This window comes from Sus scrofa, chromosome 4 (genome assembly GCF_054392235.1).
Source record: "Sus scrofa isolate SSC_HxYL_T2T_F1_AM1 chromosome 4, Sscrofa_HxYL_maternal_Yorkshire_Landrace_v2.0, whole genome shotgun sequence".
Lineage (NCBI taxonomy): Eukaryota > Metazoa > Chordata > Mammalia > Artiodactyla > Suidae > Sus > Sus scrofa.
In genome coordinates this window covers 41308342-41336027 of record NC_139386.1, presented here as the reverse complement: position 1 = coordinate 41336027, position 27686 = coordinate 41308342, and the positions used below count along the sequence as shown (strand labels likewise).

The window sequence follows — 27686 nt, the reverse complement described above, 5'->3', positions numbered from 1 at the left end:
TCCATTCCAAAGGCAATAGTTTGCATCTATTAACCCCAAGCACCCCATCCATCCCACTCCATCCCCCTTCCCCTTGACAACCACAAGTCTATTCTCCAAGTCCATGATTTTCTTTTCTGAGGATATGTTCATTTGTGCTGTATATTAGATTCCAGATATAAGTGATATCATATGGCATTTGTCTTTTTCTGACCTACTTCACTCAGTTTGAGAGTCTCTAGCTCCATCCATGTTGCTGCAAATGACATTATTTTGTTTTTTTTTTAATGGCTGAGTAGTATTCCATTGTGTATATATACACCCCATCTTCCTGATCCACTTCTCTGTCGATGGACATTTGGGTTGTTTCCATGTCTTGGCTATTGTGAATAGTGCAGCAATGAACATATGGATGAATGTGTCTTTTTCAAGGAAAGTTTTTTCTGGATATATCCCAAGAGTGGGATTGCTGGGTCATATGGAAGTTCTATGTATAGATTTCTAAAGTACCTCCATACTGTTCTCCATAGTGGTTGTACCAGCTTACATTCCCACCAACAGTGCAGGAGAGCTCCTTTTTCTCCATACCCACTCCAGCACTTGTTATTTGTATACTTATTAATGATGGCCATTCTGACAGGTGTGAGGTGGTATCTTGTGGTAGTTTTGATTTGCATTTCTCTAATAATCAGTGATGTTGAGCATTTTTTCATGTGCTTATTGGCCATCTGTATATCTTCCTTGGAGAACGGTCTATTCAGGTCTTTTGCCCATTTTTAAATTGGGTTATTGGCTTTTTTTGCTGTTGAACTGTGTAAGTTGTTTGTATATTTTAGAGATTAAGTCCATTGCATCATTTGAAACTATTTTCTCCCATTCTGTAAGTTGTCTTTTTGTTTTCTTTTTGGTTTCCTTTGCTGTGCAAAAGCTTTTCAGTTTGATTAGACCCCATTGGTTTATTTTTGCTTTTATTTCTGTTGCCTTGGGAGACTGACCTGAGAAAATATTTGTAAGGTTGATGTCAGAGAGTGTTTTGCCTATGTTCTCTTCCAGGAGCTTGATGGTGTCTTGTCTTATATTTAAGTCTTTCAGCCATTTTGAGTTTATTTTTGTGCATGGTGTGAGGGTCTGTTCTAGTTTTATTGATTTGCATGCTGCTGTCCAGGTTTCCCAGCAATACTTGCCGAAAAGACTGTCTTTTTCCCATTTTATGTTCTTGCTTCCTTTGTCTAAGATTAATTGACCGTAGGTGTCTGGGTTTATTTCTGGGTTCTCTCCTCCATTCAGTTGGTCTGTCTGTCTCTTTTGGTACCAGTACCACATTGTCTTGATGACTATGGCTTTGTAATATTGCCTGAAGTCTGGGAGAGTTATGCCTCCTGCTTGATTTTTGTTCCTCAGAGTTGCTTCAATTCTGTGTCTTTTATGGTTCCATATAAATGTTTGGATTTTTTGTTCTAATTCTGTGAAAAATGTCATGGGTAATTTGACAGGGATTGCACTGAATCTGTAGATTACTTTGGGTAGCATGGCCATTTCTACAATATTATTTTTTCCAACCCAGGAGGATGGAATAGCTTTCTATTTTGTTATGTCTTCTTTAATTTCCTCGATTAATGTTTTATAGTTCTCAACATATAAGTCTTTCACCTCCTTGGTCAGGTATATTCCCAGGTATTTGGTTTTTTGGTATGCAATTTTAAAAGGTATTTTATTTTTATATTCCTTTTCTACATTTTATATTTCATTGTTAGTATGCAGAAATGCAACTGATTTCCAAATATTAATCTTATATCCTGCTACTTTGTTGAATTTGTTTAAGTAGTTTTTGGGTTGAGTCCTTGGGGTTTTCTATATGTAGTATCATGTCATCTGCATACAGTGACAGTTTTACCTCTTCTCTTCCTATATGGATGCCTTTTATTTCTTTTGTTTGTCTAATTGCTGTGGCTAGGACTTCCAAAACTATGTTGAAGAGCAGTGGTGAGAGTGGGCATCCTTGTCTTGTTCCAGATTTGAGTGAGAAGGCTTTCACCTTTTCTCCATTGAGTATTATATTTGCTGTGGTTTTGTCATAAATGGCTTTGACTATGTTAAGGAATGTTCCCTTTGTACCCACTTTGGTAAGAGTTTTTATCATGAATGGATGTTGTACTTTGTCAAATGCTTTTTCTGCATCTATTGAGATGATCATGTGGTTTTTGACTTTTGTTATTGTGGTGTATGGTGTTAATTGATTTGCGTATGTCAAACCATCCTTGTGCACATGGGATGAATCCCACCTGGTCATGGTGTATGATCTTTTTTACATGTTGTTGGATTCAGTTGGCTAAAATTTGTTGAGAATTTTTCTGTCTATATTCATCAAAGATATTGGCCTATAGTTTTCTTTTTTGGTGGTATCTTTGTCTGGTTTTGGAATTAGGGTGATGGTGGCATCATAGAATGTCTTTGTGAGTGTTCCTTCTTTTTTAACCTTTCAAAAAAGTTTAAGGAGGATGGGAGTAAGTTCCTCTTTGTATGTTTGGTAGAATTCACCTGTGAAGCCATCTGGTCCTGGACTTTTATTAGTAGGGAGTGTTTTTATGACATATTCAATTTCATTTCTAGTGATTGGTCTGTTCAGTTGATCTGTTTCTTCTTGATTCAGTTTTGGCAGGCTGTAAGTCTCTAGAAAGCTGTCCATTTCTTCCAGATTGTCAAATTTGTTGGCATAAAATTGTTGATAGTATTCTCTCATGGTTTTTTGTATTTCTGTAATGTCTGTTGTGACTTCTTTTTCATTTCTTATTTTGCTTATTTGGGTTTTTTCTCTCCTCTTCTTGGTGAGTCTAACCAGAGATTTGTCAGTTTTGTTCACCTTTTCAAAAAGCCAGCTTTGGTTTTATTGATTTTTTCTATTGTTTTTTGAATCTTTAGTTTATTGATTTTCACCCTGATCTTTATTCCTTCCTGCTGCTGACTTTAGGTTTTGTTTGTTCTTCTTTTTCTAATTTAATTAGGTGGTGGGTTAAGTTGCCGATTTGAGACTTTTCTTCTTTTTTGAGGAAGGCCTGTATTGCTATGAATTTCCCTCTGAGCTCTGCTTTTGCAGCATCCCATATATTTGGAGTGGTTGTGTTTTCATTATCATTTCTCTTGAGGTATATTTTATTTTCCTTCCTGATTTCTTCACTGACCCATTGGTTTTTTAGTAGCATGTTGTTTAGTCTCCATGTAGTCAGTTTTTTCTCATTTCTTTTCCTGTGGTTGATTTCTAGTTTCATGCTGTTGTGGTCGAGATAATACCTGAAATACTTTCTATACTTTCAAATTTGTTGAGGTTAGCTTTGTGCCCCTGTATGTGATCAATTCTTGAGAATAATCCATGTGCACTTGAGAATAGTGTATATTCTGATTTTTTTGTATGTGATGTCCTGAAAATATCGATTAAGTCTAACTTTTCTATTGTGCCATTTAGGATCTCTGTTTCCTCATTGATTTTCTGTCTAGGGGATCTGTCCATTGATGTGAGTGGTGTGTTAAAATCTCCTACTATGATTGTATTCCCATCAGTTTCTCCTTTTATGTCTGTTAGTATTTGTTGTGGACAAGACAGGAAAGCAGGATTTGCAATACTCATATCAGACATGTTGTTTTCCATAGTGGCTTCTCTTCAATTCCTTGGCATCAGAGTAATAGTTGGTGTTCACACTAGCTTTGGCATCTGAACTAGATGGGACCCTGGAACCTGGCTCTGACATAGACTAGCTGTTTGAATTGGACAAATTACTTAACTTTCTAAGCCTCAGGTTCATTTGTAAGATGGAAGTGATGATATTGCCCATTTTATAGGGTTGTAGTAGGATTAAATGAACAAAGTAATCCATTTACTTATATGTAAAGCAAGCTACTCAGAGGCTGGTGAATGACAGCAGCTCAATATATTTGCTTCTTTTCCCACTCTAAAATTTCTCCCATATGAGAATTCTGACTCTTAAGATTTTGAATCTCCCAGAATCTTAGCATAAAAGGTTCAAGTTGCAAGGTGTCCAGTGATATGAAGGACTTGAAGCTACCCGCATATTTGAAGCAGAATGTGTAAGATTTGAATTTTGGGGGAGAAATTTAGTGGAAGAATGATACTATTTGCCTGAGTGTTTTGGTTTTATGAATGATCATATAGTAGCTCATGTATAATCACCAGCTTTTCAGTTTGTATTTATTTTATAGACTTAGTAATAATAGCACCTTACCACCTGCCTGCCTCCAAAAAAGAAAACTCAGATATCTTCCCAACTTCCATGATAGTCAAGTGGACTTACCCTCAAATTCAGAAGGATAGCCTCTTTCTGGGTGAAGAGTTTTAGATCAGTAGTCCTCATTGGGGGCATTTTAAAAATCTTGCCCCATTACTGGTGACATTAACTTGGATCATTTGGCAAAGATGGTGTCTGCCAGGTTTCTCTACTGTAAATCCCCCCCGCCCCCGCAATTAATAAACATTTTGTGGACAGATACTTTAAGACTGTAAATAACTCCATTCCTCATCTCACTTTCACTCACTGGTTTTTGAATGTTTCTTGCCCCAATTATTTCTTTTGTTGTTGTGAAATGGTGATTTTGCAGTTCCACCATTTCTACTTTTTTTTTTTTTAATTTTTTTTGGCCAAATCCACAGCATGTGATGGTTCCTGAGCTAGGTGTGGAACCTACACCACAGAAGTAACTTGGGCTACAGTAGTGACAACACTGGGTCCTTAACCCACTGAGTCATGAGGCAACTCCAATTCTTTCTACATTTATTAGTTGACATTCTACAGTAAGGAAGATCTTTCTTTTCTCCCCACTTGTTTTTTTTCTTTCCTTCCTCCCTCCCCATCCCTCTCTCTCCCCCTCCCTTCCTTCCTTCCATCCTTTCTGCCACAGGTGTGGCATATGGAAGTTCCCCGGCGAGGAATCAAATTGGAGCTACAGCTGCCAGCCTACACCACAGCTACAGCAATGCCAGATCCCAGACACGTCTGCAACCTATACCACAGCTCATGGCAGCTCCAGATCCTTAACCCACTGTGTGAGGCCATGGATCAAATCTGCATCCTCATGGATACCAGTCAGGTTCGTTTCTGCTGAGCCACAATGGGAACTCCCCCGCTTATTTTTTTCATTAGTGTGGACTTATGCATTCCAGTTTATTTAGTGGGTCATAATCCATTACTGTCATTATTTATTTTGATGCTCAAATTGTCCCAGACTTGACCAGAGGAAAGCCTTTCAAACTGGCTTCTGTATCCTTTTGACATGACCCCCATTATTCTTTGAGCACTTCCTTCCTTGCCTCACAAGACAGATATTCCAGGTTCATCTTGTTCTTGCCCTGCCCTAGTCTTAGATTCAACCATTTTTTCGGGGATCCCTGATTTTCTTTCAGTGGAGAGTGATATTTAGAAATACATGTCTGAGCATTAGATATGCTCATTGTTACTGAGATGCAGCTGAACTAGGAAATATATGTGTGTATAAACATATACGCATGATTTACATTTTTATTTCTCTCTCTCTCTCTGTAAAAATAACTTACACTGCTACTTTCAATTCCAATAAAACACCACAGGGTTCATTCTAGCTTTCCCCTTTCCAAATTTGTACCTACATTCTCCAGTAGTAAGTAGTAAGAAATCTGATTCCCATTATCTTTAATACATTTATTTACTTAATCTCTCTGCATGTGGCTCATTTTCTGGCCATCAGCCTGCTTGGACATCCCTCATGCCACCCTGTTCAGAATCCCCTCCCCATAGAAGGGAGGCTTGATGGCAATCTTAAAACTTAGTTATAATCTATGTTTTCTTAGTAGCTACTTCTGGCTTGGTCCATTCATAAATTTTTCCAAATCCTTTGGGGCTTAATTTATATTTCCCATTTCTACCACTTTCTTGGTGTAATGAGTTCCACAAGTCTAATCTTTCCTTTGTGAAATAGTATTTCCTCTTATTTCCTAAATTAAGTTTCTCAAATTTTAAAAGGTGGTCCTGAATTCTTATATTTCACTATTTGGTATTTTCAGTAGTTTAAGTTCAGCCCCAAACTCAACAACCATAGGACTCAGCAAGATTTGTTCATCTCTTATCTGTATGGTTTCACAGTTTTATATATTTGGGTTATGTGCTCTTTGAGTCTGTGAGCAGTGAAATCTTCATGGATAGTATTCGTCTTTTACCAACTTTCTCATTGCTTTTCAAAAATTTCCTGGTTCTATCATGTGATCTTTGGTGTCTGAGTAACAGAATTTTAAATAATGTTCCAGCTGTTTTACATTAGGGCAGGACCAAATTTTTTGGTTTTGTTCAACTATTTTTGTTTCTCCTTGGGCCACTGCTGACTGTTCCTGGCTGAGGGGAGACTCGAGTGCAGGGGGCTGGAATTTAGGAGAGATAATTGTCTCAAGTTACTGGTAAGAAGAAAACAGGAGGATAAATGGAATTGTTGTCTTAAGAACAAGGGAGGCCAGAGTTCCCGTTGTGGCTCAGTGGTTAACGAATCTGACTAGGAACCATTAGGTTGCGGGTTTGATCCCTGTCCTTGATCAGTGGGTTAAGGATCTGGCGTTGCTGTGTAAGCTGTGGTGTAGGTCGCAGACTCAGCTCGGATCCTGTGTTGCTGTGGCTCTGGTGTAGGCCAGTGGCTACAGCTCCGATTCAACCCCTAACCTGGGAACCTCTATATGCCATGGGAGCAGCCCAAGAAATGGCAAAAAGACAAAAAAAAAAAGAACAAGGGAGGCCAAATAGGATGCAGGGTGAGAAAAAGAGCCCTCCAAGCAGTTGCCATAAATGGGGTAAATGGGGCTGTGGAACATGGCACAGTTTTGAAGGGCACTGGCCTCTTGGTTTAAAGACAAGGGTTAAGGCAGATGATAGCAGAAGATGGAACCGATATTCTATAGGAATAAACTATAGTAAATGTGAGGCCCTTTTCATGTATCAAAGTTCTCTAGGACCCTTCATTCTTATTTTTTAAAAGTTTTTTTTTTTTAATTTTTATTTTTAGTTAAAATTTTTTTTGTGTGTGTTTTTAGACCTGCACTGGCGGCATATGGAAGTTCTCAGGCTAGGGGTCAAATCAGAGTTACAGCTGCCGGCCTATACCACAGCCACAGCAGTGTGGGATCTGAGCTGTGTCTGCGACTTACACCACAACTCATGGCAACACTGGATCCTTAGCCCTCTGAGCAAGGCCAGGGATGGAACCTTCATCCTCATGGATGCTAGTCAGATTTGTTTCTGCTGAGTCACAATGGGAACTCCTAGGACCCTTCATTCTATATGCATAGTTGAAATATTTGCAAGTTTTTACTTAAAACACATTTATTATTCTTTTGGTCACTCACTGAAGCTTATAACACCAGCTTTTGACTTACACTTCCTGTCTCACTGGGTTGCCTCTTTACCTGAAGGCCATGGAGACCCCAGTTCCAGAGTCAGTCTTGATTCAGGACAGGATTCATTAACAGCTGTAACAGCACTTGGCAGGACTTAGAATTAAATTCTCTTTCAAAGACTTGGGAACCCATGGCTCAGTTAACAGTGAGAGGTGGTGTGGTACAGTAGGAGGTGCTTTGGGTTTAGAGTCCAGCCTCCAGTTTTTACTTTATCACTTACTAGTTGTATGTCTGTAAAAGTTGCTGACATTAAAACTCATTTTCCTTCCCTGTGAAATGGAGATAACATTAACCTTATAGGATTAATTTGCAGAAACGGTATATACAGTGTACCTAAGGCATTGGACCCATAGATGCTCAGGGAACAGTGGCTGTCTTTCTAATTAGTACTATGGATAGAGAATGTTGAATTTTAAGCTATAAATCAAAGGTTCAAATTCAGCCTAAATTAAAAGTTAAAATCCGAGGGCACAGAGTTTTAATAACAGGAAAAGCTGAGAGATGGAGAAACTTTCAGTTATTGACTCAGGACGCTGAGAATACCAGCACACTTATAGGCATCAGAGAAAAGACGAATATCTTTACAAGACAAGATTTCTTGAAGACACTACAGAGGGGTGGAGATAAAGCAAGACCAACCAACTGAGAACAAGCAAAGGCTGTTTATTCAGAGGTTGCTATAGCAAGAGTCAGTCACCATAAGTTGCATTTTAGCAAAGACTCATGAAAGGCGGGCAGAGGAGTGGGGAAGCTTCATAGTGGAAAAAAGAAGGCTTCTGGTGTGTCCTGATTGGAGGTTGTTGGTGTGGGGAAGCTATAGTCAGACTGACTGGAAGTGGGGCATCCTCGGTGATTGGTGAAGGACTACTGCTGGACTCTGCATCGATTCTTGGGTTGCCCTGTTATGGTACATTCCTGGCATACTCTAGGAATGACCACCAGATGCTTGATAACTCTGAGGAAGAGCAATTTCTTTCTTCATTCCATGCATCTGGGTCTCAGCCTAGAGATTTTGCACTCAGCACTAACTTATTCCCTGACGCCAGCCCACCTTTCTGCCTGGCAGAGGCTCCGAAGCCTGCTGGGGTTCTAAATGAGAATCGGTTTCCCTCAGTTAGACACATGTGTGTGATATTTGGACCACTGCTTGGCTGTTTTCTACTGGAAATCAAGGTAGGGGAGGTGTTGGCATTTTCTGTAGCAGGGATCCTATCACTTACCCTCTTGGTGTGAAGGTCAAGAGGTGACTTATCGTGACAGTAGCAGTAGATCTGTACTGACTGCACTGACTGCGGCAGCATTCCAGTGCTTTCCTCCTAGCTTCGTGGGGTCAAGAGGCTTTGTGGAGGTGGTAGATTCTTGGCTCCCCATCTTCCTCATTTGTTTGGCAGAGGAAGCTGCTCCTCTGGCAGGCTAATTGGCATTGTTTTTACCTGGAGTCAATCCTGGAGTTTCAGCCTCAAGCCTTTTAGCTTTCCAAGGAGATTCTAGTCGAAGCTTGCCTCTGTTGAGTCCCTTTTTCCTGAAAATAGCTAGAATGGTTTTGTTTCCTTCAACTGAATTCTGCCAGATGTGATCCCTACTCTCTAGTTTTGTCCAGGTTTTCTTGGTCATATCCTCAGGCCTGTGACTGCAGACCCTGGTGCCTTCCTCTTTTGAAACTTGCCTTCTGGGACTGGGGTCTTGATTCCAACCTGCCCTGCAGCAATGAACAGGTATTCTGATTGGCAGCTGCTAGCCTGACTGAGCTCCAGCTTTTACTGCTGCTGGCACTCCCTGCTGGGCTCCACCTGGATGAATGGAGTGCTCAGTGCAAACCATTGCTTGAGGCGTCCTGAACTTGGTATAGCATTTGAACCTCCTGATTGCCTGCCTTAATGGCCACTTGGTTCTCTCAGCCCCTCACTCAGGTCTCGAGCTGAGTCCATTCTTATGGTATGTTCTCTGTGGCCAAGAATGATTTATGGCTCCATATGCCCTAGGCACTATCACAGATTTTCCATTGGGTCTGCTCCATGGCACTCCCTCTTTACCCAGAAGAGTTTATTAGAGTCAGCTACTAATTCCTGATACCACTAGGTATTGGTAGATCACAACCGCAAATAGTAACTTTTACAGATGACTTGCAAAAGTAGTAAAAGCTCTATTGTTTAGATGTTTCCAACTAGAGAAAGTTAAATCTGCCTCTGAAGTAGTTCTCTATTGTAAAGTAGAAGCTGAATGGTATTGTGTTTTTTAAAGCTTCTGGTGAAGTCATCACATGTTTTTACCTAGACCGATTGATAAAAGAAAAAAGACTATTTCTTCCATCTTCAGGAAGATCTGAAAAGTTTTTGTACGGACTGGGTTAATGTAACAATATAATTTAAGTTAGAGTAGTAGGTTAAACAGTCCTCAACTAATTTTCCTATAACCAATGAGTAAATATATTTTCTTATGACAGGTAAGTAAATATAATAGTCTAATTGTTAAAGGTTATATAAACCATTATAACTAACTCAAATTCATGGTAGAATTTCTAATAAGTTTTCCATTTTACAATGGCCAGATATAAAACAAATATAAATTTGAAATAGGATCTTCACCTCCACCCTGGCAAAAATTTATATCTGAAGGACTGAATATACAAATGTATAATGGCCAGATGATATAGAAAAGTAGAACTTTGACCCATGACCTGCAGCAGCTTGCTCAGGAAACTAATCCATTTTTTGAAATAACCAGCCTAGGGAGCCAGTGTGTTATCTGTCAGACTTGGAGGAAGTCAGGCACATGTTTTTATTAACAATCTAGGAAGCCAAACAATAACTCCCATAACAGTTGGCCCAAAATAGCCAGGACCTGATTAATAACTGGCAGCTTCCTTACTTTTTTGCCCCTGCTCCCAACTTAAGACCAATGGGAGAAAGCCAAATGTGTCCCCTTTCACCAATCACCGAGGACCCCCACTTCCAGTCAGTCTGACTATAGCTTCCCCACACCAACAACCTCCAATCAGGACACACCAGAAGCCTTCTTTTTTCCACTATGAAGCTTCCCCACTCCTCTGCCCGCCTTTCATGAGTCTTTGCTAAAATGCAACTTATGGTGACTGACTCTTGCTATAGCAACCTCTGAATAAACAGCCTTTGCTTGTTCTCAGTTGGTTGGTCTTGCTTTATCTCCACCCCTCTGTAGTGTCTTCAAGAAATCTTGTCTTGTAAAGATATTCGTCTTTTCTCTGATGCCTATAAGTGTGCTGGTATTCTCAGCGTCCTGAGTCAATAACTGAAAGTTTCTCCATCTCTCAGCTTTTCCTGTTATTAAAACTCTGTGCCCTCGGATTTTAACTTTTAATTTAGGCTGAATTTGAACATTTTATTTATAGCTTAAAATTCAACATTCTCTATCCATAGTAAAATTGTTTTCTCCAATAGGTTGCATTATAACACTTTTTTTGGGGGGGGGGGGCTATACTTGTGGCATATGGAAGTTCCCAGGCTAGGGATTGAATCTGAGCCTCAGCTGTGACCTACGCCATAGCTGCGGCAATGCCAAATTCTTAACCCACTGCGCTGGGTTGAGGATTGAACCTGAGCCACCTGCAGAGACAACACTGGATCCTTAACTAGCTGTGCCACAGTGGGAACTCCTCTAACTGAAATGTAAAAAATCTTTGGTGTAAAATTGGTTGAACCCATTTGGAATGTTAATTAGAATACATCCATGCATTTGCTTTTATGTACATGGTTATTTCTTCTCTGAGAAATGCAAATAATTAATCAGGTATTCAGAAACTGCGGTGCGTCATTTCTCCATAAGTGTTTCATAATCTTTGTTTGATTTGTCAACATCTCATTATTAGTGTCATAATCTTTAAAATTTTTAAAAATTTAACTCTTTTTTTTTTAAAATTGCAGTGTAGCTGGTGGCATCATCATCTTATTACAATCTTTTTAACATTTTATTATCTTTTCTGACCTCACATTCCCATAAGTCATTGTTTCTCAAAGTGTGGTCCTCAGGTCACTGGCAGTACCCAAGAAGCTTGTTAAAATGCAGATTCTTGGGCCCCATCCAAGATTTACGAAGCTGAGTGTGTCCCAGGAATTTGCACTTCAAACATGTTCCTCAGATGATTTTTATAGATAGAACATCACATTCATTCTGTGTATCTGTCTGTGTATCTGTGTCTTCATCATGTTCTCTGTCTATGTAGAGACAAAAATTTAGGAATTGCTGGTCTACTAAATGTCTGTCAAGCACCCGACATAGTGTCTTCAATCCTTAAAATGGTTGTAAATTATAATTTCTATTTTAGAGTTAAGAAAACTGTGATAAGTGACTTGTTCAGAGTCACATAGCTGGTAGACCACAGAGCTGGGAGTAGAAGCCAGATTGTCAATAGAGATATAATCCTATGTGTTAAGGGAAAATGTCTTTAGCTTTTCCATGGGGACTGATCATAATGCTCTGCTGAATCATCCATCCAGTTGGGCTGTAGGAGTCTCTCTGGTAGCTGGGTGGAAACATAGGCTACATTGTGAGATAAGTATTTGGTAATGAAACTTAACCATCATCCCATATGTGAGGGAAGCAACGTCTCAGTGGGGACCTTGAGCAAAGATGTAGGTGATGAGTTCCCCGATATAGCTGCAGATGATCACCTCTGAGAGCAGCAAGCAATGTAGTTTCAGCAGAGAGTCCTGCAATTGTTGAGGTTGGGACTGAACTTGAACTGTGGGGATCTAAGTTCATTTTCTGTTGGCAAAACATCTCTAAGGGAAAGTCTTAAAATGACTTATAAAACTTAAAAGGCCCTTGGACATCAAATGGCTCTTACAAATTAATCAGAAACATACGGATTAGATTTCTCATAAAATACATTTAGGTTTAAAATTATAGGAAAAAGCACGGGGCACAATGTCTTTTAGGTTTGTCCAAACCAAACCCTGAATGTTTGGGAAAAGTTGGAAGTCCTGTAACAACAGCAGGATGACGCTGAGCACATATGTGGCATCTTTGGGTGAAACAGGAAAACAGTCTCATTCTCCTACAGTGGAGCCGAGGCCTGAACTCACCCGGAAATGTGATGCCCGCTGGTGTGATAAAGATGGCAGGAGGAGATGGGAAAGAAGGAGGAGAGATCGGAGGAGGAGGAGACAGTCTTTCACCCTTCTCAGGGGAGGCTGGCTAGTGGCGTTCTTTCCCTTGTTGGGTGCTGGTCCATTCCCACCCTTGAAAAATCTTCTGGGAGCAATGTGAGAATGAACGAAGGGTATCTTGCTGGGTGGAAGAAGACCTGCATTTCACTCTTAGCTCTTCCACTTCTTGGCTGGCTGATGTTTCTCAGGGCACCCCTATCCTAAGACAAACGAATGCCCTTCATGATTCAGGAGGCTTGCTAATTTGAATTGCATGGGCCATAGCATAAACCTTGGCATGGTGTTGGGAAGGTTTAGGTGACATGGAAGACGTACTCCCCTTAAGCACAGTGCTTGACGCCTTCTGAATGCTCAGTGACTACATTATTGTTATTCTTTGGCATGGTCCTAATGTTCTCATTCTTAGATTTCTAAGGAAAAAGAAGTCAGTTACCATGCAAAGTGCGCCAGGAGGAAGGAAGAGAGGCAGCGATGTGGGGACAAAGCGTTTTCCTTGTATCTAAGAAGAAGATAAATTTTATAATTGAATTTGAAAGTAAATGTTGGAACAAATGTTCCCATGCACAGAGGGGTGAATCTGATCTGCTAATTCCTCCTTTGGATGCAGACAGCTTTTAGGTTCTTTCCTCTAGAAAATAAATGCCAGTCATGGATCACAATATGATTAGTCTTTGAAACTTGTGATTTGTTTGGAAATGATCTGGTTTTCAAATAATGTTATATATTTTTGTATGAACTATTGTCTCAAAGAGCTTTGAAGCTATATGTAAAAAAAAAGGGCGGGGGAATTCTTGTCGCGGCTCAATGGATTATGAACCCGACATGATGTCTTTGAGGATGTGGTTTCGATCCCTGGCCTTGCTCAGTGGGTTAAGGATCCAGTGTTGCCATCAGCTGTGGCATAGATCACAGATGCGACTTGGATCCCACGTCGCTGTGGCCATGGTGTAGGCCAGCGGCTACAGCTCCACTTTGACCCCTAGCCTGGGAACTTCCATATGCTGCGGTGCAGCCGTAAAAAGAGAAAAAAAAAAAAAAGAAAAGTCTTTCCATGGACTCTGCCTTTTCATTACCAAAAGAGACTGTTATTAGAAATGGATAATTGAGTGTCACAAAAACTTTCAGTCTGTTTTTATCATTTTCTTCTTTTCTCTCATTGGATCTAGGCTTCCACACTTCCCACCTGTCAGCCTAGAGAGCACAGCCCTCTCTGATGGCACCTCAAAGCCATAAAGCTGGCTAGGACCACTTTCTGTTTTCCCCAACTCTTCTCCCTCTTCCAGCTCAACCTCACGGCTTACTCAAAGCTCAGGGAGGCCGAATAACTGACTAAATTTGTCTATTTGTGGGGGCATCTGCCCACAAAATGTTTTCCCTTGAAAATGTTTTGGTTGCTGTCTTCTAGTTCGATAGAGAGCTTGAATCAAGATGGATACAACTGTCGTATGGTTCAGTATATACTCTGGATATTCTATGAGTATTAATTAGATACTTGAAAAAATATAGAAGCCTCTGTCGTCCTGTTACTAATAGTTTGTGTCCTTAGATCTTTTACATTCATTTTTGTGTTCATGTTTGTTTGTGTGACCTTGTAGCAGCATGCATCAAATAAATATGCATCCTGTCATATCTGGGAAAATGAATGCAAATCTCTTCTGCTATTGGTTGCATAAGCATTTGTCCGTTTGTGTAACTGCATACGTATTTTATTTAATTACAGATTTTAAATGAAAGAGAGAAGACTAAAATGCAGTAATTTAATGTTACCATGAGAATTCAATTTGTTTTATTACCCTTAAATTTATGGTTAACTCTAGTTTTGCTTATACGTTATAGTGGTTACACATTTTAGAGGTATATCTGCAATGGAAAAAAGTCATCCACTGTTGAGAACTTCTTGTTAAAACTGGATTGCCTAAGCTCAGAGCAGTGTGTTACATAATAAGACAATTTACAATCATCATGATAACATAGGCTGTTTTCTGGAAAGAAAAGATAGCAATATCTGTAAAACTGCACCTGCAAGGAGGCTATAATTTCTGTGTGCTGTGACAGACAATGTGAATCATGGATTATTACCATTTTTTTTAAGGGCTCCATGCATTTCCCATTATTTATTATAGCTCCTATAGGATTTACCCCAGTATACTCACATGGATTGAGATAGATATATATTCAGACACACAGATGTGTATATAGTTATATACTTATACACATATATTATGCACACACATTATGCTTGTAATTTATGGCAAAGAAAATAAATAAGCTCAATGGCTAAAACCTTGCAAAACACCAAAACTCAGACAAAAGGAACCTTTACATCTGCCTATTAGACTTAGAGTGAAATCCCTGGAAGGATTCTCAAAGCTGCTGCCCAGATTTTCAAGGAGAAACCTCAATCTCGTTAATGAACCGTAGCCAAAGGCCAGGTCTCCCTCTGGTGTACACGCACCCAGTGGCCTCATTTGTCATTTTGCTCTGGGCTCTGCTGAGCTGCATCCAGCCCCAAGTGCCCATAGATGTGACTGATTCCAGCAAAAGCAAATGGAGCTCTTTCTTTGCACTTTCCTGTTGTCATCACAAGCTGTTTGTAAGCCCCATTCTCTTGGTGCCAGATGATTCCCTGCTGAAAATGAATCACTTGTGTGAAATATTTATAGTTCAATCTATTAGGTATTTAATAATTGTATACGGCAACAGGGCAAAAATTGAGTGTGTCAAGTTTGATTTCGGACTCCTTTTTTCTTTCTTGATAACCTTGACCACTTTCAGACATCTTTAGTCCCAAGATTCTTTCTGTATCAGTTACCTATTGCCACAGTAATGCTGAGTAACAAACAACTTTATAATCTCGGTGACATAATTAGCATTTATTGTGCATTCTGGAGTCAGCTGGGGATTAGCCAGAGGTTCTGCTGATCTTGGTTAGGCTTCTTCACTTATCTTAGGCAGAGGCAGTAGCTCTTCAGTGATCTAAGATGGCCTTGGCTGGGGAATTGGCTTTACTAGATGTCTTCTGGCAGATGAGTCCAGGCATGTTACTTTTTCTTTTGTCTTTTTAGGGCCACACTCAGGGCATATGGAAGTTCCCAGGCTAGGGGTTGAATTGGAGCTGTAGCTGCTGGCCTGTGCCACAGCCACAGCAACACAGGATCCAAGCTGTGTCTGTGACCTATATCACAGCTCAAAGCAATGCCTGATCCTTAACCCACCGAGCAAGTCCGGGGATCGAACCTCTATCCTCATGGATACTAGTCAGGTTCATTAACCACTGAGCCATGACAGGAACTTCCAGGCATGTTCTTATGATGTTGGCAAGGGTGTGAGAGGGAGGGCAAGTTCAGTTATGAAGCACTGTTCAAATCTTTTTGCATCACATTGCTAACATCTCATTGGCACAGCAAATCACTTGGACATGAAGCCTGAAGTCATAGTGGAGGGCATTGTCAAATTACATGGCAAATGCACAGATATGGAAAGGGATGAAGAATTGGAAAGGATCCAAGCTACATTTACACCAAGCTGTGATCATGGTTTTGTGCAAAGCTAACATATTGTAACTTCCAGGGATATCTGCTTTATACATGTGATAAAAATATGGAAGAAAAGGAATGGGGCTCTGTGGTGCATTCAAGATGGCCACAAATTCTTTGTCATTTTCTTGACTAAGGAGGGTCTATTCCTCCATCCACTTAAATCTTGGCTGGGCCAGTGGCTCTGTGATTAGTAGAACACAGCGGAAGTGACCCATTGCCTGATCTGGGTCCAGTCTTTCAGAGGATTGGCAGCTCCCATGCCCTCTCTCTTGGATGTTTATTCTTGTGATATCCTCACTCAGAACGTAGTTGCTATGAGATAAGAAGCCCAGACCCCAGAGCGAGGCCACAAAAGGTAGCCTCAACTACCAGCCACGAGCATCCAATGGGCTCTGGATGATTGCAGCCCAGACAGCATCGTGTGAATGAGAAGACCTGCCCAGCTTGGTGCAGAGTTGTGAGAGATAATAAAATGGTTTTAGTTTATTCAAGCCACTAATATTCGGGATGGTTTCCTGTGCCGCCATAGGCAGCTGAAACTCACTGAGAATGACATTCTAGGCATTAGATCAGAGTGAAGGAGGGAAGTATTTTTGATTTGTAGGTTTTTCTAGAGTCTTTTTAAGGGTAGAGACCCATTTTACCTAAACTTATAGCCAACTTTGCAAATAGTATTATGACAAGATAAGTACAGTTTATTAAGCGTGCCGACTTCAAAGTAGAGAATAGCATAAACACAGAGGGATCTTAGCCACTGTAGGCTTTACCGTATCAGCACCTTGGGCTTCATTCTCTGTTCTTGACTCTAGAGAGCACTGCAGAGGGCTCCTCAGAGCAGAAAAAAGGGGCTACCTTTTCTCTTGTCCCTTCCTAAGGCATGCATGTGCCTGTGTATGGGTGAAAACACATACCCCCCCCACAGTCCTTATTATTATTTTAAAAACTTATATGTGCTTTTCCCTGCTGCTGGTTTCATTCTTCAGCGATGCCCAGCATAGTTCAGGGCTCTGCATGTCATTCATCCGTTGATAGATACCAATCTCTGCCCATGACATTGAATTTAATTTTGAGAGAAATTTGCTGTCAGGGATAAATCACATGCTGACAAGTCACACCCTGCCCTCCCAGAACAAACGGCATCTCCCTTTGAATTGCCACCTGCTATGAGATGTCCAGACGTCTGCTCTCTTCCTTGTTGCACATGGAAGCTGCCTGGACCATTGTTGAACTCAGATAATTGTCCTATCTTACTGCAGATTCCTCTCTCGCCACTCCCTCCTCCCTCCAGGTTTATTGAGGTCTAATTCACAAATGTACATATTTAAGGTGTACAGGGTAATTATTTGATGTACATGCACACAATTTGATATACATTGCCACAGTCGAGGTAACATCCGTCACCTCACATAGTTGCTTTTTGTGTGTGTGTTGAGAATGCCTAAGATCTGCTCTCTTAGCAAATTTCAAGTATACAATACATATTAAGTATGATCACAATTCTGTACATTAGATTATCAGCACTTGTTCATTTTCTAAGTGAAAGTTTGTGCTCTTTAATTAACCTCCTGACCATATGCCCCAATGCCCAGGCCCTGGTAGCTACCAGTCTACTCTTTCTATGAGTTTGACATTTTTATTTTAATTCTTCATATAAGTGATATCATGCAGTATTTTTATTTCTCTGTTTGGCTAATTTCACTTAGCATAATGCCCCCAGCTTCATTTGAATTGTCAAAAATGATGGGTCTTCCTTTTTTTTTTGCTTTTTAGGGCACACCCACAGCATATGGAAGCTCTTGGGCTAGGGTTCAAATTGGAGCTACAGCTGCCTGCCTATACCACAGCCACAGCAACATGGGATCCGAGCCGTGTCTGTGACCTACACTGCAATGCCGGATCCTTAACCTCCTGAGTGAGGCCAGGGATCGAACTTGCATCCTCATGGATTCTAATTGGGTTCGTTAACTGCTGAGCCCCAAATGGAACTCTGGGATTTCCTCTTTTTAATAGCTGAATACTAGTCCATTGTGTGTGTGTGTGTGTGTGTGTGTGTGTGTGGTGGGTGAGATGCAGGGCCCTGAACCATGCTGGGCATTGCTGTGTAAGTTATGTATGTGTCTATCACATTTTCTGTGTCCATTTATCCACTAGTGGACACTTAGGTTGTTTCCATGTCTTACTATTGTAAATAATGCTGCAGTGAACATGGGAGTACAGATAGCTCTTTGAGGAACTTATTTCATTTCCTTTTGATAGATACCCAGAAGTGAGATGGCTGGGTCACCTGGTAGTTCTCTTTGTAACTTTCTCCCCCTGTTTTTAGCATCACACACCTCTGCTTTCCTTTGTATTTGGTACCAGAGTCTGGAACCTCTGTAGCTTGATTCCTACAGAGAATAAGGCTGTGGTGAGTCAGACCAGGCCAGTGTCTGTCTGGGAGGAATAGGAGAAAGGACCTACTTGGGGAGAGCTATGTCCTCTCTCCGGGTCTGCCCTGGCAGGAGCCATGGAGGGAGAATTTTATGGCTCCTGAGAGCTTTGTGCCTCCAAATGTGACCTGTCATAGGTTCTGTGCCGCAAACTGATGCAACCTCTGTAGATTCTCAAATTACAGTTTTTATAATTTCTCCTTTGCTAAGTCACACATCATTCCTTCAACTCCATTCTTCCAAAGTTAGTATAAATGTTTCGCTTGCTGAAATCTTCACATCGTCTTTATGGGTTAATAGATTTTTTTGCAGGAAAAAATTCTTTGCTGTATTTTATTTGGCTTTTAGTAGGAAGAGGTGATCAGCTCATGTTGTCAATACTCCATGTTTAACCGGAAGTCCTTCTTTGAGTTTGAACTGATTTAGGGGCTAGCAACATTACGATGTTCATTTAGTTATCCTTTAAGAGAATTGAATGGAGTTCTGTAATTTCTTGAGGAACCGCCATACTTCCATAATGATTGTACCATTTTACATTCCCACCAGCAGTGTACAGGAGTTCCTTTTCTCCACATCCTTGCCAAACTCTCTTATCTTTTCAAGAATAGCTATCCTAACAGGTGGGAGGTAATATTCCACTGGGATTCAAACAGATAAACCACCAAAGCTCCAGGGGCTAGAAGCAAACTGCCAGTTTGGTGCAGTGAGGGTAGCTTTGGGCTCAGGCTTATGAGACATATTGCCACCTAACCATACGACATCTGTGGGTCTCTGCAACTTCTCTGAACCCCAGTTTCCTCATCTACAGAGTCAGGGTAGATTAAAGATGACAGTCCTGTAAGGCCCCTCCTAGCTTTACAATTCTCAGATTTTGCAGGGCACCTGGAGTCACTGACCTTGGCTTTTGGAGACTCCTTTGAGGATTCTTTCCACGATGTAGGAGGCAGTGCGGGGTGTCACAGGGAACATGTGCCTTAGGAAAATGAGCACATCTATCCTACTTCAGGTCCTTACCCTAGCTCTTCTGCTTACTTTCCGTATTTAGTTTGAAAATGAAGTCCCTGGTCTTACAGTACCTCTTTGATTCACTGCCAGTATTTGCTGAAGCAAACTACAGGGAGAGGTTAGGCTAGCATACTGTAAAGGGGGACAGATGACACAAATAGTTCTTTCACCTCAGTTAACACATCAGAAACCCAGTTCTTATCTTCCTGGTGGAGAGGGGTCTCCCAAGTTATCTCCTGGGGGTGAAGGGCTGAGCCCCCGTCCTTTTCCCACCACGTACATGTGACTGTTTTCCGAGATGTTGGCCAGAGCCCCTATCTCCTAGGGCCTGGGATTAGCACATCCTGACCTGGACCCATTCCCGCAGGAGTTGCTGGGGGGCCTAGGTGCCAAGGGGGCAGGCTGGGGGGAGCATACCAGATGGCCGGACGAAGGTCATGTTGGCACTTGTTTCTGCCGCAAAGTCTGGGGCGATGAATGGTGCACTGAAATGATGAGCATTACATTAGAAACTTGGGAAGGCGCGTTCACTTAGTGATGCAATTTTTTAACCCTGTGTGCATTTTAATGGAAATTTAATCGTATGGTTCAGATTTATTTACACTTAACTCATCAAAATGTTGTTTTGCAAGAGGGAGTCCAGGTCCAAAAAACCTATTGAGTTTTTTTTTTTATAAGCTTTTTAAGGACTTTCCTTTTTTCTTATAAACAGGAAACCATGTATCACTGAGAGAAAATAAACTTGAACCCCAAAAGGTTCAAGTCGGGAGCTATGAGCACCAGGAATACTCTGAGATGAGAGGGACTTCCCCATGTTTTATTCTTAGAAATTCGCAGGCAGACAGCTGAGGCTATCAGTAGAAAACTGTCTAGTTTTCTAAAGTTAGTATGTATCCTGAAATGTAGCATGCAAATTAGAAACGTTATGGTTCTTTTTCTTTTTCAGATCGTTTGCTTTCAGCATATTTTTCACTACTTTTTTTTTCTGCATAAAAGTTGGGTGAAGTGTATAAAACCACGTCATAAGCAGAGATTTCATCTCATGTCAAGTTTCTCAGCATTTCCAATTGTACTAAAGAAATAACTACATAGAGAAATAAATATGGTGCAAACAAAAGTAACCTTTTACAAGAGAAACTATCTGAGGTCTAACTTTTCCCTGTTTTTTGACTGTACTGGCTGTATCTATACAGGTAAAGTGGACAGGTTATTGTTTATTTGTAGATGTCTGTTAACAGATCTCCCCCTCCTTCGCTTAAGGGGTTGGAGCAAGTATCACAAAGTATCTAAATATTGAGGAGTTCATTGTTTGGATAGTTTATATACTTCTTATATACTCATACCTTTTTTTTTAATTTTAATTTTTTGCTTTTTCAGGGCCACACTCGTGGCAAATGGAAGTTCAAATCGGAGCCACAGCTGCCAGCCTACGCCACACGGGATCCAAGCCACATCTGCAACCTACACCACAGCTCACAGCTACACCAGATCCCCAACCCACTGAGTGAGGCCAAGGATTGAACCTGCATCCCATGGATCCTAGTTGGATTCATTTCCGCTGAGCCACGATGAGGACTCCCAACTTAAATTGCTTTACTTATGTATTTATGCTTTTAACTTTACTTTTGTAAGTATGTGTACTTACATACTTTTACGCTCTTAATACTTCACTTATATACTCTTTTTTCACTTTATACTTACTATTTTACTTTATATTCATATACTTTATGTAGTATAGAGTCTGGACTGGTACTTAGCGTTCATTTTGACTCTGTGTATGCTGTTCACACCCTTTTGATATCAGTCTGTGTATTTTTCCCTTGGAAATACAGATCAATTCATGAATTGTCAAAATGTCTCTCTAATTTTAGGGTTAGAGGGTTAAAGTGAGCAAAGTGGACTGACCATTCAACTAAGAATTCACCTCTTAGTCCTTGGTCTTTGTAAACATTGGAGAAACAGAAATTGACTTAAGAGTGTCAATTGATGCTTGCTAGAGAGGTGCCTTTATAGGACGAGGCTCTGCCAATAGGGTCAAATGCAGAATGGGAAGTTTCACCATGTCCAGTTTTCTGGAATACATGATATAAATTTATCTTTTATGAACCTGTCATTTTCTCCCCTGAATGTTTTTGTGTTTTAGGAGGAGGACTAGTTCTTCTAGTTCACCACCACCTGACTAAGTTTTATACTCCTGCTACTATAAATCTACTACTGTGATTTTAAATACAGTTCAAGATAAGATGAAGTTTATAACTAATCTTAATAAGGAAGCAATTCATCATTTGAATTTTATTCACTCCTTACATGTAACAAGTTGGAAGGGTCTGAAAAGCATTTTCAACAATATCTTTACACATTAAGAATTTTTATTTTATTGCCAATGTTTTACTACAGTTTTTTTTTACTGAGTAGATGTGAAAAAAATGAAGTGCAAAATAAAATTTATCAATGCCGTGATCACAGCCAATGAAGTAACTGACTAGGAACTTCCCCTGGTTCACATCCTTTCCAGCTGTTCGGAGGAACTCTATCAGATCTGCCTGGGAGAGCAATAAAGAGACTTGGTGGCAAAACACAGCACAAATAATTGCTCATCCTGTGTGAAATGCCTTCCATCCGCTTTGGGAAAACCTCCTTGTGGCAGGAAGAAGCCAGGTAGCATGGAATAAAAGGGTAAGTGGTTTCTGCCAAGCAGGTACCCAAGAGCCAGCTGGCAACTAGGGACTCATGGGTGGGGACCCGGATTTGAATGGCAAAAGTCAAAGGAAAAACAGGACTGTACCAGCTTCAGAACTGAGCACTTAATAGCCTCATCAAGGAGGCTGTGGGGGAATTCAGCACACAAATAAAGATAAACAAACTTAAAAACAGGCTTTATAGGCCCGGTGTAACATGTTAGCTATTAGGAGGCTTCTACTGGTGCCCAATGATGCGTCACTGTGGGTGGTTAGAGCTCTTGGAAGAAAGCAGGGCTGAGCTGGGCTCAGCTGGGGTAGTACAGGTAAGTTGCTGGACTTCTGTGTGGAAGTTGAGCTCTTTTCATGATCCACTTGGAAGATTGTGCCCTCTGTAAACTCGTCACATTCGTGTGCCTTCTGAGTTCCACAGAATCAACCTGCATCATCAGCGTTGCTGCTTAATGATTACATAGCATCTCTTCTGTGAAATAAGTCAGAGAACACGCAGCACATAGTTACACACTCTACATCAAAATGGGATTATCTTCCAAAAGTGAGATCCACTCATGCACGTGTATGTGTGTGAAATTCACATTGAAATGCTAGTATTTTTTCTCTTCTTTAGATTTAAAATGAAAATATTTTTTAAAATGACATGGAACCCATGTGAGAAGAGGGCTTCTAGAAATAAGGGTCTTTCTGGCAAATTTTCATTTGGAGTTTTTGTTATACAAATCTTTTTCTTTTTTTTTTTTTTTTTGTCTTTCGTCTTTTGTCTTTTTGTTGTTGTTGTTGCTATTTCTTGGGCCGCTCCCGCGGCATATGGAGGTTCCCAGGCTAGGGGTTGAATCGGAGCTGTAGCCACCGGCCTACACCAGAGCCACAGCAACTCGGGATCCGAGCCGCGTCTGCAACCTACACCACAGCTCACGGCAACGCCGGATCGTTAACCCACTGAGCAAGGCCAGGGACCGAACCCGCAACCTCATGGTTCCTAGTCGGATTCGTTAACCACTGCGCCACGACGGGAACTCCTTCTTTTTTTTTTTTTTTTTTTTTTTTTTGTCTTTAAATCTTTTTCTTTTTTTCTTTTTTTTGGGTGAACCTGCAGCATGTGGAAGTTCCTAGGCTAGGGGTCAAATCAGAGCTGCAGCTGCTGGCCTATGCCACAGAAATAGCAATACTGGGTCTGAGCCGCATCTGCAACCTACACCACACCTTGTGGCAATGTTGGATCCTGACTCACTGGAGCGAGGCCAGGGATTAGAGCTTCATCCTCATGGAGACTATGTTGGGTTCTTAACCTGATGAGCCACAGTGAGAACTCCCTGCCATTAAAAAATAATAAAAATAAATCTTTATTTAGGTTTAAGTTCATGATTACAGTAAAAATATCAGATTTTGTTTTTTGAACTTGAGAAATAGAAATCTACAAGCTTCTCCTCCCCTTTCTCCACAATCTGAACAAAATTCAAATACCCATCATGAATTGTTTTACCTTTAAAGGGCCTGTACTCAATGGAACCAAAGAACTTGGACTCTTCTCCTTTCCTGGAATACATTGAGCTTTGTTCTTTGCAGCCGAGGCAATTTCTATTAAAGAGAGTTTCAGTTTCGTGTGTAATTAATAGTTGGGCATTTCCCAAGGCTTTCCTCAGGACTCTTTCTGTATCTGTTTTGTGATACAGGGCTCCCTTGCTAAATATTTCCAGATCATATAGATTTAGATAAGACAAGTTCCAGGACTTTGAGTATTTTCTATTTTGACATTTATGGTATTTATTAGTGTAATGAAAGTAATACTTTGACAAGTCCCCAAGTAATAAATGGCAATATGCTCAACCCCTGAGCAGTTTAGAGTAACTTTCAGTCGCTAGTGACCACCTGCCGTCCCACTGTTCTCCTTTCAGAGGTGTGAGCAAATTTGAAATACCTCAGGATCAGCCCTTTTGGTCTGCGTTCCCCAAGACAGTAATTGTATTTCCCTCAGTCCCTCTGGGTGGTCCGTGGGCCTGACATATCTCGTTCCTTCATCTGTGAGAATTAGTGAGTTAGGAAAGGATGAACTATAGCTTGGGGCAAATCGCATTCTTTGTGCCTGCACTGAACATGGGGCATGCTGGGACTCCTGTGTCAGGGGGAGCCGCTGTTACCCCCAAACCACATGTGTTCACCAGAGGGCAGTGTGGGTCACTCTGAGTATCAGGAGACAGGTCTTCACTGAAACATAATTTCAACTCAATCTGGGAACTAATTACGGTTCACTTGGATGCTTTCCAGAACAGTCTTCCTGTGAAGTGAGTTGGGTGGGCTTTATTCATTCTCCCTTTCTCCCTTCTCTGCAGATTTTTGCTTTTCTTACGAATTTATCTCATTCTGCAACATAGAGTAATGTGTTATATTCTACTAGGAATATATGTCTTTGTGGTCTACTGGGTTTGAGCCTGGGAAGGGACTATTTTTCTCATTGTTCAGTCTTCCCAACTGTGAGCATAGCACTTTCTGTAAATATTTTTCAAATTGTCTCAAAGATCTAAATCTTAATAGAACTCTGTGTGCGTGGTAGTTAGGTTAATGCTAGCTTCTTGTAACAAATAAACCATCAAATTTTAGTGATTTTACCCAAGAAAAGTTGACCTCTTGTTCATGTAATAGTCCAGCATGAATATGCCTGGTCAGTGCAGCTTCCTCTATACAGTGGGAAATCCAGGCTCCTTATGTCTTGTGGCTCTGCCTCCTCTAGGCCCTCAGAATTTTCTGCATCCAGCCAGAGATAGGGTAAGAAAGTATGGAAAAGGGACATCTGTGTCTGTCACCTTGCCTGGAAGTAGAATGTATCACTTTCATTGGTATTCTATTGGGAAGACCCGTCACGTGATTTTACCTAGATGAAGGGCCTCTGGGGGAGGAAGTGCCTGGCAGACTATTGCTTCTCAGTGGAGAAGGGGAAGCTTTTGGAGGCCAGCTGTCTCTACCATCTTTCCCATAAGGTAAACTCCTTGAAGAATGACAGTCATACAAAGTGATGTCTGAAAGGTCTTTGGAGCCATGATATCTCCTCTCTTCATTTTACAATTGAGGATACTTAGACTTGGTAGTGGGACTTTTCCAAGTCCATGCAGGTAGTTGATGGCAGAGTTGGGACTAGACCCAGGTCTTCTCACTGCTGGTTATTTCGGCAGTACTATGTGCAATCAGAGTGCTTGTGACATTTGCACTGCTCAGGTGTATGTTAGGTGCCTAGGAGCAGTGCATGGGGAGCGTTTCCGTGGAAAGTTCAGTGGGGGTTGTTGAGTCTGGTGTATTTAATTCAGCTCCACTTTCCCCTTCTTGTCTTTCCCCTGTGACTTAACAGACGTGCCCTCTCCTTATGATAACCTATGAAAATAGCACATTGGCTGGATTTGGAGGTGCGTGAGAAATGGGAGCATGGTGTTGGTCTGAGGTGTAGCCACAGTTAACCAATGCTGATGGTGGAGCGACCCTAGTGTTGTAAGGTGAGGAATGCATGGCGTGATTTGAAAGAGCATATATCTAAAACCTCCCAGTGGTCAACATGAATCTTCTCTTAAAATTTTTTTTGGAGTTCTCGTTGTGGCGCAGTGATTAACGAATCCGACTAGGAACCATGAGGTTGCGGGTTCGATCCCTGGCCTTGCTCAGTGGGTTAAGGATCTGGCATTGCCGTGAGCTGTGGTGTGGGTCTCAGATGCGGCTGGGATCCCATGTTGCTTTGGCCCTGGTGTAGGCCGGTGGCTACAGCTCCAATTTGACCCTTAGCCTGGGAACCTCCATGTGCCACAGGAGCGGCCCTGGAAAAGGCAAAAAGACAAAAAAAAAATTTTTTTTTTGAAGGGTTACTAGGAGGTTCTTGTTGCAATATACTTCTAGAAGTTACTTGGGTAATATACAAGCTATCTCTTTACTGAATCGCCTGTGAGCATGTAGGTCAGTATGGAGCAGGATCTTGGGGGAGCAAGAGAGAGGGCGGATAAATTCTGAGAGGGAGAGAGAGACTGGAAAGGTTTGGAAGATGGGATACTTTGAGGAGAGCCGACTGGGAGTGTTGTGTTATTGCTGGAGGGGAAGTATTTGTCAATCGAAGATTTGAATGAGGGTAACTGGGAGATGATGGGGGAAAGAGGGCATGAACTGGGAAGGTGGGGGATCTTCCAAGACAAACTTACGCTCTCCTCTTCTTTACTGTGTCATTGGACTGACCATCAGTGGCAAAGAATCTTGGTTCTAGATCTGGCTCTATGCTCCCTCTGTGAATACTCCTGGAGCAGTGACTTAACCTTTCTGGGTTTCGGGTTCTCCACTTATAAAATAGGAGGGTATACCAGACCACTGGATTTCTACCTCTGTTATCTGGGGACTCGAGTGTCCTGTGGACGTTCCTCAAGGGTGTCACTGAACAGATGGCTGTGGGTATCAAGTAAGGGCTTTCTGCCCTGTCACTTCCTCTCCAACTAAGTTAACTTTGCTCTATCTGTTTTGTGTTACAGAAACTTTTTGTTTGAATGACAGGTTTTGGGTCTAAAAGAAAGTTTTGGGAATGTCCTCTGCCTAGACAATCTCTCGAGTTTGTTCTAGTTTTGACATTTTGGGAATCTGTCATCAGTATTCAAAGCCCTCAAATTTGGACAGGCCAGGTCACAAGCTCCTGTCTTCCCTGTCCTCAGGAGGCTGTAACTGAAGACTCGTGGCCAGTAGGAATTGGACAATTATTGCACAGGGCACACTCTCAAGTGCATCATCATACTTCGAAGTCTAATGAGTGCCTGGCTCTGTTCTAGGCCTTTTACATAATTGAATATTTATATCCCCAACAATTTAATTAAGTAGATATTTTTATTACCTTTACCATTTTAAAAACAAGGAGGCTAAGTCTCAGAGAGATAAAGCAACCTAGCTCAAAACAAACAAACAAAAAAACCAATCAAACAAAAAACCTCAAACCGGGCTAGGATTCCAGATCAGCTCTGACTCTAGAGTCCTTCTTTGTTCTTATTGTCTGATGTGGTTATTATCTTATTATCTGATTCTCCTGGCTCTTTGCAGGCTTCCTTTGCACTACTGGTCCCCAGGTGGCTCTTACATAGTGGGAAGACTTTCTTTTCTGAGTGGATGTAACAGGCTTCTGGCTGTCAAGGTGACTGAAGTTCTCACCTGGGCTACACGTTCCTCGCTAAGTACAGTGCTTAGCCCAGGGCAGCCAGCCTGGCAAAGGACCCATAACATTTAAGATCACTGAGGCTGTAGAATTCCTACAGAGAGCACAGTTCACATGGCTCAAGGCAAGGAGCTGGGCTCTTCTCAGACCACCACCCTGAGTGTTCCATGTGCTATGGCACAAATTCAATCCCTGGTCTAGGAAATTCCACATGCTGTGGGTGTGGCCAAAAAAAAAAAAAACAAAAAAACAAAAAAACAAACCAAACAAAACCTTTAAGTCTGAAAACAGCCATATGTTGAGAGATATCTGG

The 27686-nt window shown here is 41.2% G+C and overlaps 1 long non-coding RNA gene across 11 annotated transcripts in view; it reads left to right on the top strand.

Annotated features, from left to right (window-relative positions):
• LOC102164357 (uncharacterized) overlaps positions 1-27686 on the top strand; it is a 652820-nt gene that overhangs the window by 62906 nt on the left and 562228 nt on the right. For 8 of the 11 annotated variants that reach the window (XR_014843622.1, XR_014843621.1, XR_014843623.1 and 5 more), the window contains exons 2-3: positions 20894-21143; positions 22032-22192. This is a non-coding gene — a long non-coding RNA (uncharacterized LOC102164357). The remainder of the gene's footprint in view (positions 1-20893; positions 21144-22031; positions 22193-27686) is intronic. The other 3 variants (XR_014843631.1, XR_014843632.1, XR_014843630.1) reach the window with 1 other exon arrangement.